Source organism: Capra hircus, chromosome 8 (genome assembly GCF_001704415.2).
Source record: "Capra hircus breed San Clemente chromosome 8, ASM170441v1, whole genome shotgun sequence".
Lineage (NCBI taxonomy): Eukaryota > Metazoa > Chordata > Mammalia > Artiodactyla > Bovidae > Capra > Capra hircus.
The window spans coordinates 60,441,503-60,458,669 of NC_030815.1; positions in this window are offsets into that span (position 1 = coordinate 60,441,503).

Below are 17,167 nucleotides of genomic sequence, written 5' to 3' on the forward strand. Positions count from 1 at the left end.
TGTAGCCACGGAATTTGGAGCTGTAAACTTTTTCTAGGTGACTAAAATGCAGCTAAGGTTGAGAATCGCTTCTCTAAGAGGAATGACATTCATTCACTATGGGACATCTTATATGTTACTTTGCTAAACCATCAAGCTCATTTAAACAGTCTTTTTCACATAGGTAAGTTATTCGGAGAAGCTGGAGATGTCTATTCATTTATCAATGTCAAGTATCAAACTGCAGATCATGGTCAGTTACTTTTCTTTCCTTGCTTCGTAATTCTCTCAAAAATGCATCTCATCTACAATAATCATGCTTGGAATAAAGTGAGGATTTAGCCCTCAGTTCTAGATACATTCTCCACCCAACAGTTAAAGTGAAATGAAAAGAGTCAGCTTTATTTCCTGTCCTAAGCTGGTGAACGAGGGGGAAGCCTGGCGTGCTGCAGTCTACAGGGTTGCGAACAGTTGGATACGGCTGAGCAACTGGACAACAATAAAGCTCAAGTGGACACATCCTGTTACTGAGTCCAAGCTCACTCTGCTCGTTGCACAACAGGCCAATGAATCCAAGAGATGAAGTGTTGAGGCGAGGAATATGGCTTTATTCGGAAAACTGGCTGACCAAGAAGATAGCAGACTAATGTCTCAGAGTAACTAACCATCTTGTCAGGGTCTGGATACCAGGTTCTTTTATACAGTCAGAGAGATAAAAGCAATGAAGAACTAAAGTCAAAAGGTAGAATAGAGAGGGAGGGGCAGTGGGGAAGTAAAGTGAAAGGGTCTTCAGCCTTCCAAAGTTTCTCTGGGAATGGCCAGGCTTTGAAAGTGGGGTGTTAATCTCTTCTTTCTGTTGTAGATGTTCACAGGTGAGCAGGGTCAGATTATCTCTCTATGAGCAGAATAAAGACACTTTACAGTCAGACAGAGGGGCAGGGTCCTCTGAAGCAGGCTATTATATATGATTATAATAACAAAAACAATGAAAAGCAAGCCAAAGAAACAATTTTGGACATGAAGTCAGAACTGGCTTCTTCTCTGCAACAATCCCATGTATTTGTAACTTACTATCAAGTTCAAGTTCCATCCCTAAAAAAGCCAGATTTCAAATTTGGGAAATGTTGTGCAGAAGTTACGATCCAAGGTTAGTGGTCAGCAAATTATGGCCAGTAGGCCAAGTTCTTCTCATGGCCTAAATCCAATCCAATGCCTGTTTTTGTAAAGTCTGTGAGCTAAGAATGATTTTTACAACTTTAAATTATAAAAAAAACTCAAAATGAGACTACTAAGGAGACATGACTTTGATTTCTGATCCAGGAAGATCTTACATGCTGCAGAGCAACTAAGCCTGGGCACCTGAGCTTGTGCTCCAGACCCCAGGAGCTGCAACTACTGAGCCCACGTGGTGCAGCAACTACCGAAGCTCGCGTACCCTGGAGCCCGTGCTCCGCAACAAGAGAGGCCAGCGCAGTGAAAAACCTGGGTAGTAGAACTAGAGCGTAGCCCTTGGTCTCGCAACTAGAGAAAAGCCTGTGCAGCAATGAAGACCCAGCGCAGCCAAAAATAAATAAAATTATCTTTAAAAAGAATTAATCATGCTCCATAGAGTTTTTTGAAATGTAAAATCACAACTGTTCATCTATGTAGTCTTAATGGCTGCTTTTGCCCTCCAATAGCAGAATTGAGTAATTACAACAGAAACTGTGTAGCCCACAGAGCCTAAATATTTATTATCTGGCCTTTTACAGAAGAAATCTACTGATTCTTGGTCTAGATAAAGATTCTCTGGATGAGAGAGGAGGACAGCTGGAGAAGTGAGAAAAGTGTAGACTTTTTGAGTCTTTCACAAAGAGTGACCCGAGTCTCCCTACCTCCCCACTAGACCAAACCCAGGGAGGTAAGGACTGAAGAGTAGCAAATAACAGAACTTTCAGTTTGGGTAATCTGAATGCAGAGGGTTGACCCCATTTCAGGTTAGAGCCCCAGAAAGGGGTAAAACTAGAGAATAAGTCACTGCATAGTAAGTCCAGGCCCCTGGTTCTCAAAGCCTTATCTTCATATGTGTAGCATCAACATCCCCCGGAAGCTTGTTCAAACTGTAAATTCTTCAGCCTTACTCTAGACCCACTGACTCAGAAGCCCTTTTGGTGGTGCTAAAGCACCAAAGAATTTGAGAAGCTAGGTAGGCAGGGCTTCAGCCAGCAGCTCAATGTACCTGTGACTCTGCATGGCCTTGAGATGCTGACTGATCCCCATGGATCTGAGAGGGGCACAGAGGTAGCTGAAGGAGAGTTGAGTTCAAAGTCACATGATTGGGATCAAAGGAAGATGTGGTAGCAAACATGGGACAAGGACTGACGCTCAGCTGGGGAGAAACACATCTCAGTGATGGCAACATTTAGAAAAGGAAAGATGCAGGATTCCCAGGTGACAGAGTGGCTTTTGCCAAACAACGGAAAAAAACAGAACTTATGTCCAGAAAAAATAAATTCCTTCTCTTCTCTAAGCCTTACTGAGGTATAACTGACAAATTAAAATTATATATATTTAAGGTATATAATGTGATAATTTGATTTATGTATTCATTGTAAAACAATTACCACAATTAAGCTAATTAACCCATTCATCACCTCACATAGTTACCTTTTTTTGTTCTGGTAAGAACACTTAAGAGCTACTCAACAAATTTCAAATATACAATATAGTAATATAGTGCGTGTGTGCGTGCTAAGTTGCTTCAGTCGTGTCCAACTTTTTGCAACCCTGTGAACTGTAGCCCAACAGGATTCTCCAGGCGAGAATAGTGGAGTTGGTTGCCAAGCCCTCCTCATAGTATTACAGTATTATTAGCTATAGTCACCATGCTGTAGAGTAGACTGCCATAACTTACACATCTTACTCATCAGTTATGAAAATTAGTACCCTTTGACCAATAACTCCTCATTTTCTCTACCCCTAGCCCCTGACAGCAGCCATTCAACTCTGTGCCTTTCTGAGTTGAACTTTTTAGATTTCAGTAGAAATGAAGTCATACAGTACTTGTCTTTCTGTGTCTGGCTCTTTTCACTAGGCATATGTCTTCCCAGGTTCACCCATGTTGTCACAAATAGCAGGATTTCTTTCTTTTTATGGATGAATAATACTTCCTTTTATAGAGTGGACTTGAACCATGCATATGTTAAGGACACCAACCCTCTTGCTGTTGAGAACATGCATATAGCTTTACAGTCAGCCCTCCTTGTGAGTGCATTCGGATTCAAACCACCACATATCAGGTAGTACTGTGATTGCTGTTGCTTAGTCGCTCAGTTCTGTCCAACTCTTTAGCAACCCCTCTTCAGTGACCCCATTGACCGGAGCCCACCAGGCTCCTCTGTCCTTGGAATTTCCCAGGCAAGAATAAGAGTGTGTTGCCATTTCCTTCCCAACCCAGGGATTGAACCCACCTCTCCTGCATTGGCAGGTGGATTCTTTACCACTGAGCCACCAGGAAAGTCCAGTACTGTGGAACATATTTATTCAAAAAAATAATCCAAGTTTAAGGGTTAACTTATATGTATAACTAAACATATATGTATATATCTCACATTTTCTTTATTCATTTGTCTGTTGACCTGTTTCTTTTTAAAAATCACAAGAGAAAAAGAATAAGAAAAATCCTAAATATTAAAATTGGTCCCATATCTTGCGTATTGTGAATAACGCTACAATGAACATAGGACTGTAGATATCACTTTTAGATCCTGATTTCAATTTTTTGACTATATATTCAGAAGTGGGATTACTGGATCATATGGTAATTCTATTTTTAATTAATTATTTTTTTGGCCATCCTACACAGCTTGAAGGATCTTAGTTCCCCGTTATTGACTGAACCTGGGCCCCTGCAGTGAAAGTGCCGAGTCCCAACAACTGGACCCCCAGAGAACTCTCAATTTTTAATGCTTTAAGGAACTTCCTAATGACTGTGCTAATTTACATTCCCACTAACAGTATACAAGTTTTCTCTTTCCTCCACACCCTCACTTCACTTTCAGTTCAGTCACTCAGTCGAGTCTGACTCTTTGCGACCCCATGGACTGCAGCATGCCAGGCCTCCCTGTTGCCATCCTAACAGGTGTGAGGTGGTATCTCACTGAGGTTTTGACTTGCATTTCCCTGACGATTAGTGACATTGAGTACCTTTTCATTGACCTATTAGCCCTTCGTATGTCTTCTTTGGAATAAAGTTTCATTTCTTGAAACGTAAATTTGAGAACTGAGGTTTCTTCTTGCCGTCTCCTTAATAAATGTTGTTTGGTTGTTTAGGGGAAATGTGGGGATATGAGGACAATCCTGGGGGAAAGTTCAAGATCCTATGCAGTTGGCTGGTAGTGAACTGTTTTGGAACTCGGATCCCAGGCTCTGAATTGAAAACCAAGACCTTGCTATTTTGTAGCACCTACACTGCAAGAAGGGAGGGAAGAAGGGAATGCTTACCAGACAGAGGTTAGGACTATGAAGTTTTAATTCCCTAACCCACCAAAATAGAGACTTCTCTTTTATCCAGCAGTAAAACCTCAGATTCTCCTCCAAAAAGCACCTTGTGATTGTAGTATCAAACTGCAGGAGGACCCTTGTGACATAAACAGGGCAGATGAGGCATTACGACTCTCCGTGGTGCACATGTAGCCAAAAGTCAGCCCATTTCAAAAATCGTCATAAGTTAGCCAATTTCAAAAAGACTATTTGATTACAAACACTATAGATAATTGGTCCTATTTCTAATAAAAAATCACAAGAGAAAAATATTAGGAAAGATCCTATATATTAAAAGAGATTTAAGAAACTTGCCACCAATTACAAAGTATAGATCTTTATAGTTTGAATCCTGATTTGAAAAAATTGGTAAAAATAAGACAATTGAGGGAATACTCTGAATATTTGATTATATTAAGTAAGTTTTATAAACTTTTTTACATGTGAGAATAGCATTGTGGTTATGGTTGAAAAATAATTCTCATTTTTAGAGACATCTAAAATATTTATATGAAAAGATACAATATCCGGGCAAGGGTACTAGGCAGGTGTACAAATGAAACCAGACTGACCACGAGCTGGTAAGTGTTGTAGCTTGTTGATGAGTGTATGGGTTCATTATACTATTCTGGTCCATTGTTGCATATATTTCAAATTTTCCAATATAAATAGTCTAGCTTTGTTTTTTTAAAAGCATTTTTGAAAGAGTAGCAATAACATTAACTTGAAAGAAGTCACAGTCATTTGCCCCCCAAAAAATATTTAGAATTTCTATAAATGCATTACAGTATTTGTGCAGGTGAGTAAAACATTAGAGATATTTTTGACACTTGAGTTTTGCCAGCCTTTTATTTTCCAGCGTTTCACTAGGGAAGGGCTGCTTTCCCCATCATTTTCTCCCCTCTTGGGATAGATCAATCCACGAATCCATATCTGTGCATTCACTGGGCTGTGGGTGTGCCTTTCTAGGGATAACTGCTGTTCACTATCACTGTATGATGGAGAAGGTGAGTGAGGGGGAAGGAAGACCTTCCACGTAGGCAGCAGCAAACTGCCATCACAAGTAAGGTAAAGACTGCAAGGAATCCTATAGGCAGGATTCTCTCTGAGGTCTCCCAGTTCACACAGCTAGTCCTTGGGTTATTTATCTACATATCCTTCAAGAACACTTCACAGTGGCTATTTCTTAGTTAGTTATGGATGTCACTTCTCTTTCCAGGTGAAAGCTACCGCAGAGCAGTGAAAACTGAGGAATTCCCTTTCTGGTTATCATAGTCCTGGATGGTACAGTGATTTGGAGAGGACTCGGGAGTACTTAGTTTTCAGAGCTTTTTGATGTGGCTGTGGCTTCTCAGCTCTTAGTACTTTTGATGTGGCGGTGGCTAGTCTCCAGTCTCCAAGCAGGCTTGCAAAGAGATGCGCCTATCCACATGGGTGGTCTGGTACAAAGTACAGTCATGGGAGTGGCCAAAAGAATTTCATAAGGCGGAACAAATCACCTTGGCAGGTTTTTTTCAAGAATTCCAGTTGTGTACCTGGTTTCCCACTCTGGAATGAATCTGTTGATAGAGTCCAATCTTGACTTGGAAGCCTCCCAATATATTATATGCCTCCCAATAATATATATATATATATATATATATATAATATTATCACATATATATTGTATGTTGGAAAATTTTTACCTGTACCTTTTTTATTAAAGTAATAGTACTTGCTTTTCAGCAGGGGAGGCCTCGAGCCATTGAGAATAGCTATTTCTTGCTACCTAACACTCCAAAACACAATGATTAAAACAATAATATATTATTCGGAGGTCTGAGATCACAGTCCACCAGAGGATTAGCAATGACACTCTCCCACTCCTTTCCTCACCTTTACACTTTTAAATCTTCCCATCCCCATCTTGCTTTGTCCAGACTCTTTTCTATCCTCAGCTGCTTTGAGCAGGTGACTCTCAGAGACTCAGTTTTATTTATCTACAAAACGGACACATTAATCCCTACCCACTTCATAGTGACGGTCCATTAGGATGAGGACATGCTCTGAATATCGCCAAGGGCTGGGCGAGGTGGTGTCGAGGAAGTGGAAGACACTATAGGGACCTGCTCAAGGCCTCCTTGAGGTGGCGAGTGAACAGGTCTCCACCTCCCGTCCCTGGGTTCTGGCCAGGAACTGTGAGTGAGTCAGTGTCAGTGTGTGAGGGTATGAGTGAGTGTGAGTGCAGATCTCCCTCCAAGGGACTCTTGGAGGGGAAGAAAAACCCCCTCTGCTTCCAATTGTAAGACTTCCAGTTTATTACATTAAAAAGTGAAAAAAAAAATTATTCTCATGAGTCTATGGGTCGGGAATTAAGTCCAGGCTTGGCTGGGTGGTGCTTCTGTTCTGCATGACAATAGTTGGCAGTTGGGCAGCTGAAGCAGCTTCAGTGTTCCTCCACACAGTCTTTCTCCAGGTTTCCTTGGTTTCCTGTGAGAAAAGGTTTCTTCACAGGATGGTGGTTTCAGGTGAATCTCATTCTTACATGGTGGCTGGCTTATAAGAGGGCATCAAGCCAGTTCTATTAAAGTATTGGCCCAGTGACACACTTCTGCCATATTCTTTTGGCCAAAGTAAGTCTGAAGGCCAGCCTAGATTCAAGGGGTGAGGAAGCAGAATTTACCTCTTGATAGAGGAATGGCATGCATGGACAGGGAGGAAAGGAATGAATGAAAGCCATGTTCAGAGAGAATCTACCAGTCACTCCTCTGATCACAACAATTCATATCTCTCCCACACGTAAAACACTCACACCCTCCCCGCAGTCTCATTCCATTAAGGCCTCGGTTTGAAGTCTAGGAGCTTATCCTTTAAATCAGGTCTAGCTGTGAGATGTGAAACACGGAGTGGTGAGGTGGGGATAAGAGGGATAAGATAACCACATTAGACCCCATCCTTCATAGAGCCAGGGATCAGTACATAGCAGTTGCTAGTTCCCATCAATCCTGAAATCCAGCCAGGACGCACATCTCCAGATCCCCCAGAACACACTCTCTCTCATTCTCTCTCTATATACATACAGATAGAGAGATACAGTGGAGAAAGCAATGGCACCCCACTCCAGTACTCTTGTCTGGAAAATCCCATGGACGGAGGAGCCTGGTAGGCTGCAGTCCATGGGGTCACGATGAGTCGGAGATGACTGAGCTACTTCACATTCACTTTTCACTTCCATGCATTGGAGAAGGAAATGGCAACCCACTCCAGTATTCTTGCCTGGAGAATCCCAGGGACAGGGGAGCCTGGTGGGCTTTCATCTATGGGGTCGCACCGAGTCGGACACGACTGAAGTGACTTATCAGCAGAGAGATACAGAAAGAAAAAAAAAATATATATGTATGGAAAGAGAGTGATTTATTTTGAGGAATTGGCTCATGCAATTATAATGGCTGAGAAGGCACATAATCTGCAGTCTGCAAACTGGACCCAGGAAAGCCAGAGGTGTAATTCAGTCAGAGTCCCAAAGCCTGAGAATTGGGCTGATGGTGTAAATCCTAGTCCAGGGGTAGAAGATGAGATGAGACATCTCAGCAGTTCAAGCAGTGAGGCTTGAAAAAAAGGGCAAATTTGTTTTCCCGCGGCCTTTGTTCTGTCTAGGCTTTCAGTGGATTGGATGATGCCCACCCAAATCAGGGGAGTTTGAGGGGAGGTATAATCTGCTTTGAGTCCACCAATTCAAATGCTAACTCATCCAGACACATCCAGAAATAACATTTAATCTGGGCACCCTGTGGCTCATCAAGTTGACACATAAAATTAGCCATCCCACATGGTATGGATGTACCACAGTTTATTTAACCATTCATCTGTTGAAAGACACTTGGGCAGTTTCCAATTTAGGGCTATTGTGAATAAAGCTGCTATGAACATTTGAACATTCACAGACATGATTTTGTGTGAAAATAAATAATCGTTTCTCTGAGATAAATGCCTAAGAGTGAAATTGCTGGGTCACATGTTAAGTCTATTTTTTATTTTAAAAGACACTGTCCAACTATTTTTCAGAGCAGCTGCAACATTTTACATCCTCACCAGCAATGTATGAGTGAGTGATCCATTTTCTCTGTATCCTCACCATCACTTATTTTAAATTTTAGCCATTTTTAATATTTTGGCAGTCAAAATTTCTCCACAAATTTCTGAGATGTTTCTTAGGTAGCACTGGTTCGAATGAGAATAGCTAGGTCACTGGTTCTCAAACTAGACTGCCCACTGGGATTGCCTGGGGAACTTATGCTTGAGTCCTTCCCTCAGAGACTAATTCCATTGGGAATTTTTAAAGTTCCCCAAGGGATTTCAACACACAGAGAAATTCATGAAACATTGATGTTATTCTCATAACTTAGTCATTTTAATCCTAAAGTTTCAAGATCCTGTGAATGAGATAAATTTAAGGATTGAGGTAATTGTCTCTTGAACAAAGAAAGATTGAAAAGCCAGAGCTTCATTATATTCCCAGCAGAGTGTCAGTAGAAAGCAAAGGGGGGAGTAAAAATAACTGTGGCCCAACAAGCCCTATTATAAGAGAAAACTTCAAAAACAGACATATAAAAGACCAAAACCCAAATCAAATTATATAAAAACAAACTACAAAAGCCCCGGAAACATTTCCATTCCTAGAATTATGGCGTAGTGGTAGAAAGAGAAAGGGTTTTGGAGTTAGAAGTCCTGGTTTTTCCCACTTAGAACCTGTGAGATCTTGGATGAGTCACTTGATCTCTCTAAATTTTATTTTACTCACAGCTGAAATCTGTAGCAAAAAGGTTACTTTAGAGATTTTTTGCACAGGTTAAATATACTGATATGTGCTGTATTTTTAACCATAACACACTGAAATTGTGACATATTTATTTTTTATAAGAAAATTAGAAATATGAGCAGCATCTGGCTCGCCCCAACCAATATTTAATGAGCATCTTTGATGTAATACTTGCTATACAGTACACATTTTCTTATAATTTCTTAGTTTTTATATTTTTACCTGGAAATCTCAAGCATACACAAAGTAGAAAGAAGAATGTAATTTGATGCTTCTTAAGCATTAAGTGTCCCTATGATTCACCTGGGGAGCTTGTTAAACTGTAATTCTGACTGAGCGGTCTGGAGTGGGGCCTGAGACTCTGCATTTTACAAAGCTTCCCTGTAACTGACATGTTGCTGACTGCAACTACCGCATGTTTGCACTGCCCTAACAAAACACCATAGACTGGGTGGCGTAAACAACAGACATTTAGTTTTGGAGGCTAGTCTGTCAGATCAGGGCACCAGCATCGTCAGGCTATGGTGAAAGCCCTCTTCCTGGCTTGCAGATGGCTGTCTTCTTTGTGTACCCTCACTAGAGGGAGATCTGGTATTTCTTCCTGTTCTTGTAAGAGCACTAATACCATCATAGGAGCTCCATCCTCATGATGCCCTAATACTTCTTAATTATTATATCATAAAGCTTAGGGCTTCAACATAAGAATATTGGGGAGACACAGATATACAGTCCATTACACAAGGATATAATGAACCCCCAGGTACACTGCTTAACTTCAACAGCAATTAACTCATGGCCAATTTTGTTTTCACTTTCCCATCCATCTCTTCTTCCCCTTGCCCTCTACAGATTATTCTGAAGTATATACAGACATTCTATCATTACACCTATATTTCATTATGTATCTCTAAAAAGAGAGAGAGATTAAAATACTCCCTTTAAAAAATATAACTACCAAATCAACACTCTCCCTCCCCAGAAAATTAACAGTGATTACTTAATATCACCCAAAATCCAGTTAGCATTCATATCTGCCTTAGTGCTTCTTTATTGTGACATCTTAAGTTTGTCTCTTCAGTCTATTTTAATTGGCAGATTCCTCTTCCAGTCTTGCTCTTTCCTCACTTTTTTTCCCTTTAAGGAAACCAGGGTGTTTGTCCCAAAGAGATTTCCATACTCTGGTTTTGCTGCTCTGCATCTTCATGAGGTTGATTAACATGGCTCTTTCTTTCCTGTATTTTCTGTGAATTGGTAGTTGGATCTAGAGCCTGATTTGGACTCAGGTTTGCTTTTTTGGCAAGGCTGCTTCAGAGGTGGCGCTGTGCACTTCATCAGGAGATCCATAAAGCCTGGCTGTCCTGTTTCAAACCTTTTAAAAGGAGTCGGCTCTTCAAATAATGCAACCACGGTTGGGGCATGCTGCCACCAGGTGGTAGCAGCACACATAGCCGCAGAACAAGAGACACCTTTAGGCAGCGATCCCTGAGGCAGGGCACGACTTCCTCCTTTTGAACCTACATTAAATCACTGTGATTTTAAAACACGACACTAATGCTTTATCTTTGTAGCATGTTTATAGCATGTCATAATAGCTACACTTCATTGAACCCAAGAACCTTACATCTACGATCTCATTTACTTTCCACAATGGCCAGGAAAGTCCATCACTGTGTCAGTAGCAGAACAGTGGCGAGGCTGGGATTTGATGTCTACACTGTTCTCTTTAACACTTCTGTGCTTTGCTACAGTCTCTTTTGGTTTGTGCTGGAGTCACCTGTACTTGCTGTCCTCTCCCCCAACTTACAGCTCTGCTAATTCTTTTCCAGCTCCCCTCCCACCCTCTCCTCCATTCTCTCTCTGCCCATCCCTGCCCCAGGAAGCTGGTTTCTGTGGATTTCATCACCAGGCTGGCTTCCAATGGCTTCCAATTGAATTCACCCCAACTTATTCTTCGTGCTCCTCCCCCACCTCACGGTTTCCAAGGGCTGCTGCCCTCAGCTACAGCTTCTGTGCCAGGTGGCCCCTCTTCCACGGCTCTTCACCCACCTTCAGTTAATACAGTCTTCTTCTCCTGCTCCTTAGGCTTCCGCTTCTCACTGTTCTATTTGCTGGGAGTCCCAGCCTCCCCTTTAATACGCTTACTCCACCTGCCTCAGTAAAGAGCATCTTCATTACAACCCCCCCAGCTGGCGGGCCTGTGCGTCCTGCTGGGACTCTATCATACTCATTGACACCCTCACCTTTCGTTTTCTTCTCAGTTCACTTCAGTGAGGCAAGCTCCCTAGCGCTTCTCTGAAAGGTTACCACCGTTTCCACCTTCCCTAGTGAATGGTTAACTCTCCATTCCCATCTTATTTTTATCTCCTAGCAGCTTTTGATGCACTCCTTGAAGCACTTCCTCCCCAGGCTTCCCGGTCACCATATGCTTGTCCTCGTACCTTCTCAGCCACTTCTTGTCTTTCTGACCACATCGTGGTGGCATGTCCTGGTGTGCAATCCACAAGCCTCTTCTCCATCCCCACAGTCTTCCTACTCATCTCATCTAGCCCTGGAGCTTAAATACCACCTCTGCACAATGACTCCAGCCTGTGTGTAGTCTCAACCTATCTCCCGAGCTCCAGAATCATGTATCTAGCTGCCTACTTGTCGTTCCAAAATTAACAAGCCTCAGATAGAATTCTTGATTCCAGACCTCCTCCCACCCCGCCCCTATATATAACCATCTCAGTTGATGGTATCACGATTCACCCAGTTGCTCAGCTCAAAAACCTTGGAGTTATCCTTGATTCTTCTTGATTCCTCATTCTTCAAAAAGTTTCCTCTTTCAAAATATAGAAAGTGAAAGTGAAGTCACTCAGTCGTGTCCGACTCTTTGCAATCCCATGGACTATAGCCTACCAGGCTCCTCTGTCCATGGGATTTTCCAGGAATACTGGAGTGGGTTGCCATTTCCTTCTCCAGGAGATCTTCCCGATCCAGGGAGACCCGAACCCGGGTCTCCCGCATTGTAGACAGATACTTTATTGTCTGAGCCACTAGGGAAGTCCTTCAAAATATAGCCAGCATCCCCAAATCAGAAGGCAGCTGTGCAGGCGATCAACTGGAAGGGGTAAGAGTTTAAGAGTAAGACCAAGCAAGAAAGACCACTGCTGCTGTCCAAGTGGATGATAGTGGCTTGGATCTGAGCGACAGTAATGGACGGTGAAAAGCTTTTGGGATGCTGGATATATTAAAAATATATCCAGTTGATTGCCTGCACAGCTGCCTTCTGATTTTTAAAAAATGTAAATCAGGTCATATCACTCCCCAAGCATGACTTTACATCACACTTGCAGTGAAGTCTGAAGTACTTCACTGGGCTTCAGGGCCTTATGCAATCTGGTGGCCCCACCTCACCACCTAACTGCCAGCCTCTCTGCTCTTGTTGACTCCAGCCGCACGGGCCTTTGAATGTGCTGAGCCTGGTCCTGCTCGGAGCCTGTCTCTGTTGTTCCCTGTGTGGAATGTTCTTTCCCATCTTCACATGGCTCTCTCTATTTCTTCCCCTTCTCATCTCCACTCTCTTGTCATCTCCTCAGAGGGGACTTTCTGGATGGCCTTATCAAAAGCAGCAGCTCTCTGTTTCGCTAAACACATCTGTCTCTTTTATTTTTTAGATTCCACATGTGATACCACACAGTGTTTCTCTGACTTATTTAACTAAGGATAATATTTTCTAGGTCTATCCACACTGCTGCAAATGGCAACATTTCATTCTTACTTTACAGCTAATATTCCATTGTATATGTATATAGCACATCTTATTTTTTCGGCCACACTGTGAGGCATGTAGGATCTTAGTTCCCTGACCAGGGATCACAGCTGCACCCCTAGTACTGGAAGCTTGGAATCTTAACCACTAGACCACCAGGTAAGTCCCCACCATATCTTCTTTAGCCATTTGTCTGTTGATGGACGCTTGGGTTGCTTCCATTCCTTGGCTATAGCAAACAGTGCTGCAATATGTGGCAAAACAGAAACAGGTTCAAGATATAGAAAGTAAACCAGTGACTACCAGTGAAGAGCAGGAAGGAGGGAGGGGCAAGATAGGGATGTGAGATGAAGAGACACAAACTACTAGGTATAAAACAGATGAGCAACAAGGATATACTGTATAGCACAGGGAATTAGAGCCGCTATCTTATAATGACTTTTAATGTAGTATAATCTGTGAAAATACTAAATCACTATGTTGAACACCTGAAACTAACATTGTAAATCAACTATATTTCAATAAAAATAAAAGAACATCATCTCTCTTTGCATCACTTTCTATTCCCTCTCCCTACTTAGTCTTCTTAATCAGCGAATGTCACAATCTGAAATGAAATCACTTATTTATGTGTTCTCTGCAGTATTTGTTGAGTGTGTTAATGAGTGAGCAGTTGCACTTTCACCTCTGTCTCTGTACACAGCAAGCACTCGGCACATGCCTGGCCCACTGCAGAGTCTTAGAGTCCAGGCCCTGATTTGGAAGGCTCCAGGCCTGGTGCAGCCCCTTCTGGACTTGGGGGTTGATGGTGTGTGAGCTCACTAGGATCCCCTGAGGGCTCTGCATGGCCTTCTCAAAGGCAGGGTGAGTATCATGACTACGGGATTGGAGGTTTAAAAAGACTGTCAATGAGCCTTCTTGGTGCAGCCATGGCAATTTCTTAGTCACAGCCCTTCTCTCTGTCCTTCTGTTCAGATCTACATACATCCCAGAGGAGGCAGAGTGAAGGAAGCTCTGCTGTGCTGAACTCATGACAAGGAGGGGTCCACAATAACTGTTGCAGAGGACTGAGTGCACAATAGAGGCCAAGAAGACAGGCCAAAGTGCCTCAGCTGCAGCCCATCTGGTCCCAATGTACTGGTCAGAATCTTTCTGCCCTCGGACCTGCTGCCTCGCCTGAACCTGGAAATATTCCTCGGGATGAACAGATTGGGCTTTCCACACTATAGCCCAGTTTCAGGCATTCTGGGAATCTTGGCTGGCATGAATAGTTTCTGAATGGAGAGTTAAAGCTCTTTTGAGAAGGCTGCTCTGTGGGCTCTGGTTACTGAAGATGACCCTCCAGGTGATCTGTTCTTCTGATGGCCACGATCGCAGGCACACACAGTACTGCAGCTGAAGTGGAGCTGGGAGGCAATGCAAGATCACGCTTTCCTTGGTAGGTGTGGATGTTCACTCATTTACATGTCATTTAAAATGCATTGAGGTTTTTTAAAAAATTATTTTAAAAATTGAAGTACAGTTGTTTTACAATGTTGAGTTAATTTCTATTGTACAGCAAAGTGACTTCAGGTATACACATATATACTTCTTATATTCTCTTCCATTATGATTTATGTATTGAATTGTTACGAGCTAACACTGCAGATGACTGCAGCCATGAAATTAAAAGATTCTTTCTCCTTTTAGGAGAAAAGCTATGGCCAACCTAGACAGCATATTAAAAAGCAGAGACATTACTTTACCAATAAAGGTCCATCTGGTCAAAGCTATGGTTTTTCCAGTAGTCATGTGTGGATGTGAGAGTTGGATTATAAAGAAAGCTGAGCGCCAAAGAATTGATGCTTTTGAACTGTGGTGTTGGAGAAGACTCTTGAGAGTTCCTTGGACAGCAAGGAGATCCAACCAGTTCATCCTAAAGGAAATCAGTCCTGAATATTCATTGGAAGGACTGATGCTGTAGCTGATACTCCAATACTTTGGCTACTGGATGCGAAGAACCGACTCATTTGAAAAGACCCTGATGCTGGGAAAGATTGGAGGTGGGAGGAGAAGAGGGTGACAGAGGATGAGATGGTTGGATGGTATCACTGACACGATGGACATGAATTTGAGTAAGCTCTGGGAGTTGGTGATAGACAGGGAAGCCTGGTGTGCTGCAGTCCATGGGGTCGCAAAGAGTCGGACACAACTGAGCAGCTGAACTGAACATTTTTGTGATGTTCAACAATATTCCTTTCTCCATGTGGTTTATTATTCTCCCCTTAACTCATCCCCTCAACACTCTCCTTCATTCAAAGTGCTGCCCCTTTTTGTTGTTTATGTCCATTGGGAAGGAATGTGATAGGTATGAAAGAAAAATCAAAGGAGTCTCTTGCTTTTGTGTCCAAAAATGTGTGCCTTTCCATAAAGAAGACTTCAAGAATTGATTAAAACCTCTGCAGGAGACAGCAGGGCTTTGCAAACCCCTCCCTCAAACAGAGAAGAGGTTTCCCGAAGGCTGGAAGGAAGAAAAGACAAAGGGGAAGTCCTGATGACTCAGATCTTGGTGGCATTCCAAGAGACAAGACCTGCCTTCTGGACAGAGCCCCAAGAGGCAAAGCTGAAGTCTGGGAGGAGGGAGCAGCCTGATTCCCATACTGTTAGATGGCACAGAGGGGAAAAGAGCTTCTGGGGTGAAGGTCCTGGCTCTCAGGAAGGAGAGCAGTAGTGACAGTCACTGGCATGGGCTGTCACTATGATGACCAGGGCTGTCCTGGTGACCAAAGGTCAGACGCTCACCTCCATCATCTTGATGGGATGGGGAGAAACTGAAGGGTGGATTCTAAAAGACTATGTTTCTGCTACTTTGGCAGAATGGAGATTTAAATTCAAAATTAAGCCAAGTTCTCTTTCACACACACACACACACACACACTATTTAAAAAAGAGTTTACTAAGCTTCTACCGTGTATCAAGATGCATAAGCCACACAGACATGGATCCTGGTCTCTAGAGTTAGACAGTCTCTCTGGGGGAGCACCATTCAACCGGCTGACCTTGAGCGTTGCTGCTAAGTGCACTACTGGAGATGTGTGCATAAGGCTGTATGATCACGGAGGCAGAGTGTGCATTCTCCTGGGAACTACAACTCTGGCTCCACAGACTCAGAAGACCCCAGTTTTGGGGTACTGACCGCAGTCACCAAACTCCTAGAAGACTACTAGAGAAAGCCAGAGCTTGCAGATTCCTTCACAGGACAGTAGGTATGTGGGGACTGACCACTCTCAGCTGCCAGAAAACTGCTCAGAGAGTGCAGGTTTTGAGAGAGGCAAGGGGACAGGAGGCTGCTGTGGGGCGGTCCCTTCGGCTCTGAAAGGGCTCAGAATTCTCCCTGCTGCCCTGCTCAGTCTCTCCTCCGGCGACAAGTCTTCCAACCACAGGGACTGGATACAGTCTTTATTTCTTAAAAGTTGGTCTTCTTTCCTTGATGCTACACTCAGGTCCCTTTCCTTCTCCACTTTTAAAAGAAAATTGATGTGTTATTTACAATATTATATAGTTTTAGGTATGCAATGTAGTGATTCAAAATTTTTATAGATCCTACTCCATTTAAAGTTATTAGAAAATATTACCTATATTCCATGTTGCTACACAATATACCCTTGTAGCCTATTTTATAGAGTAGTTTGTATCTCTTAATCCCCTACCCCTATCTTCCATCTCCTCACTGGTAACCACTAGTTTGCTCTTTTTATCTGTGAGTTTGCTTCTTTTTTGTTATATTCACTGATTTTTTTGCCCTTCTCTGTCTGACATTTCACTGAGTATAATACTCTCTAGGTCCATTATGTTGTTGCAAATGGCAACTTTTCATTCTTTTTTATGGCTCAGTAATATTCTACCATATATATATATCACATCTTTAGCCATTCATCTGTTGATGGACATCTAGGTTGCTTCCATATACTGGCTATTGTAAATAATGCTGCTATGAACATTGGGGTTCATGCACCTTTTTGAAGTAATGTTTTAATTTTCTTTGGATATTTACCCAGGAGTGGAAATGCTAGATCATATGTAGTTTTACTTTCAGTTTTTTGAGGAGTCTCCAAACTGTTTTCCACAATGGCTGTACC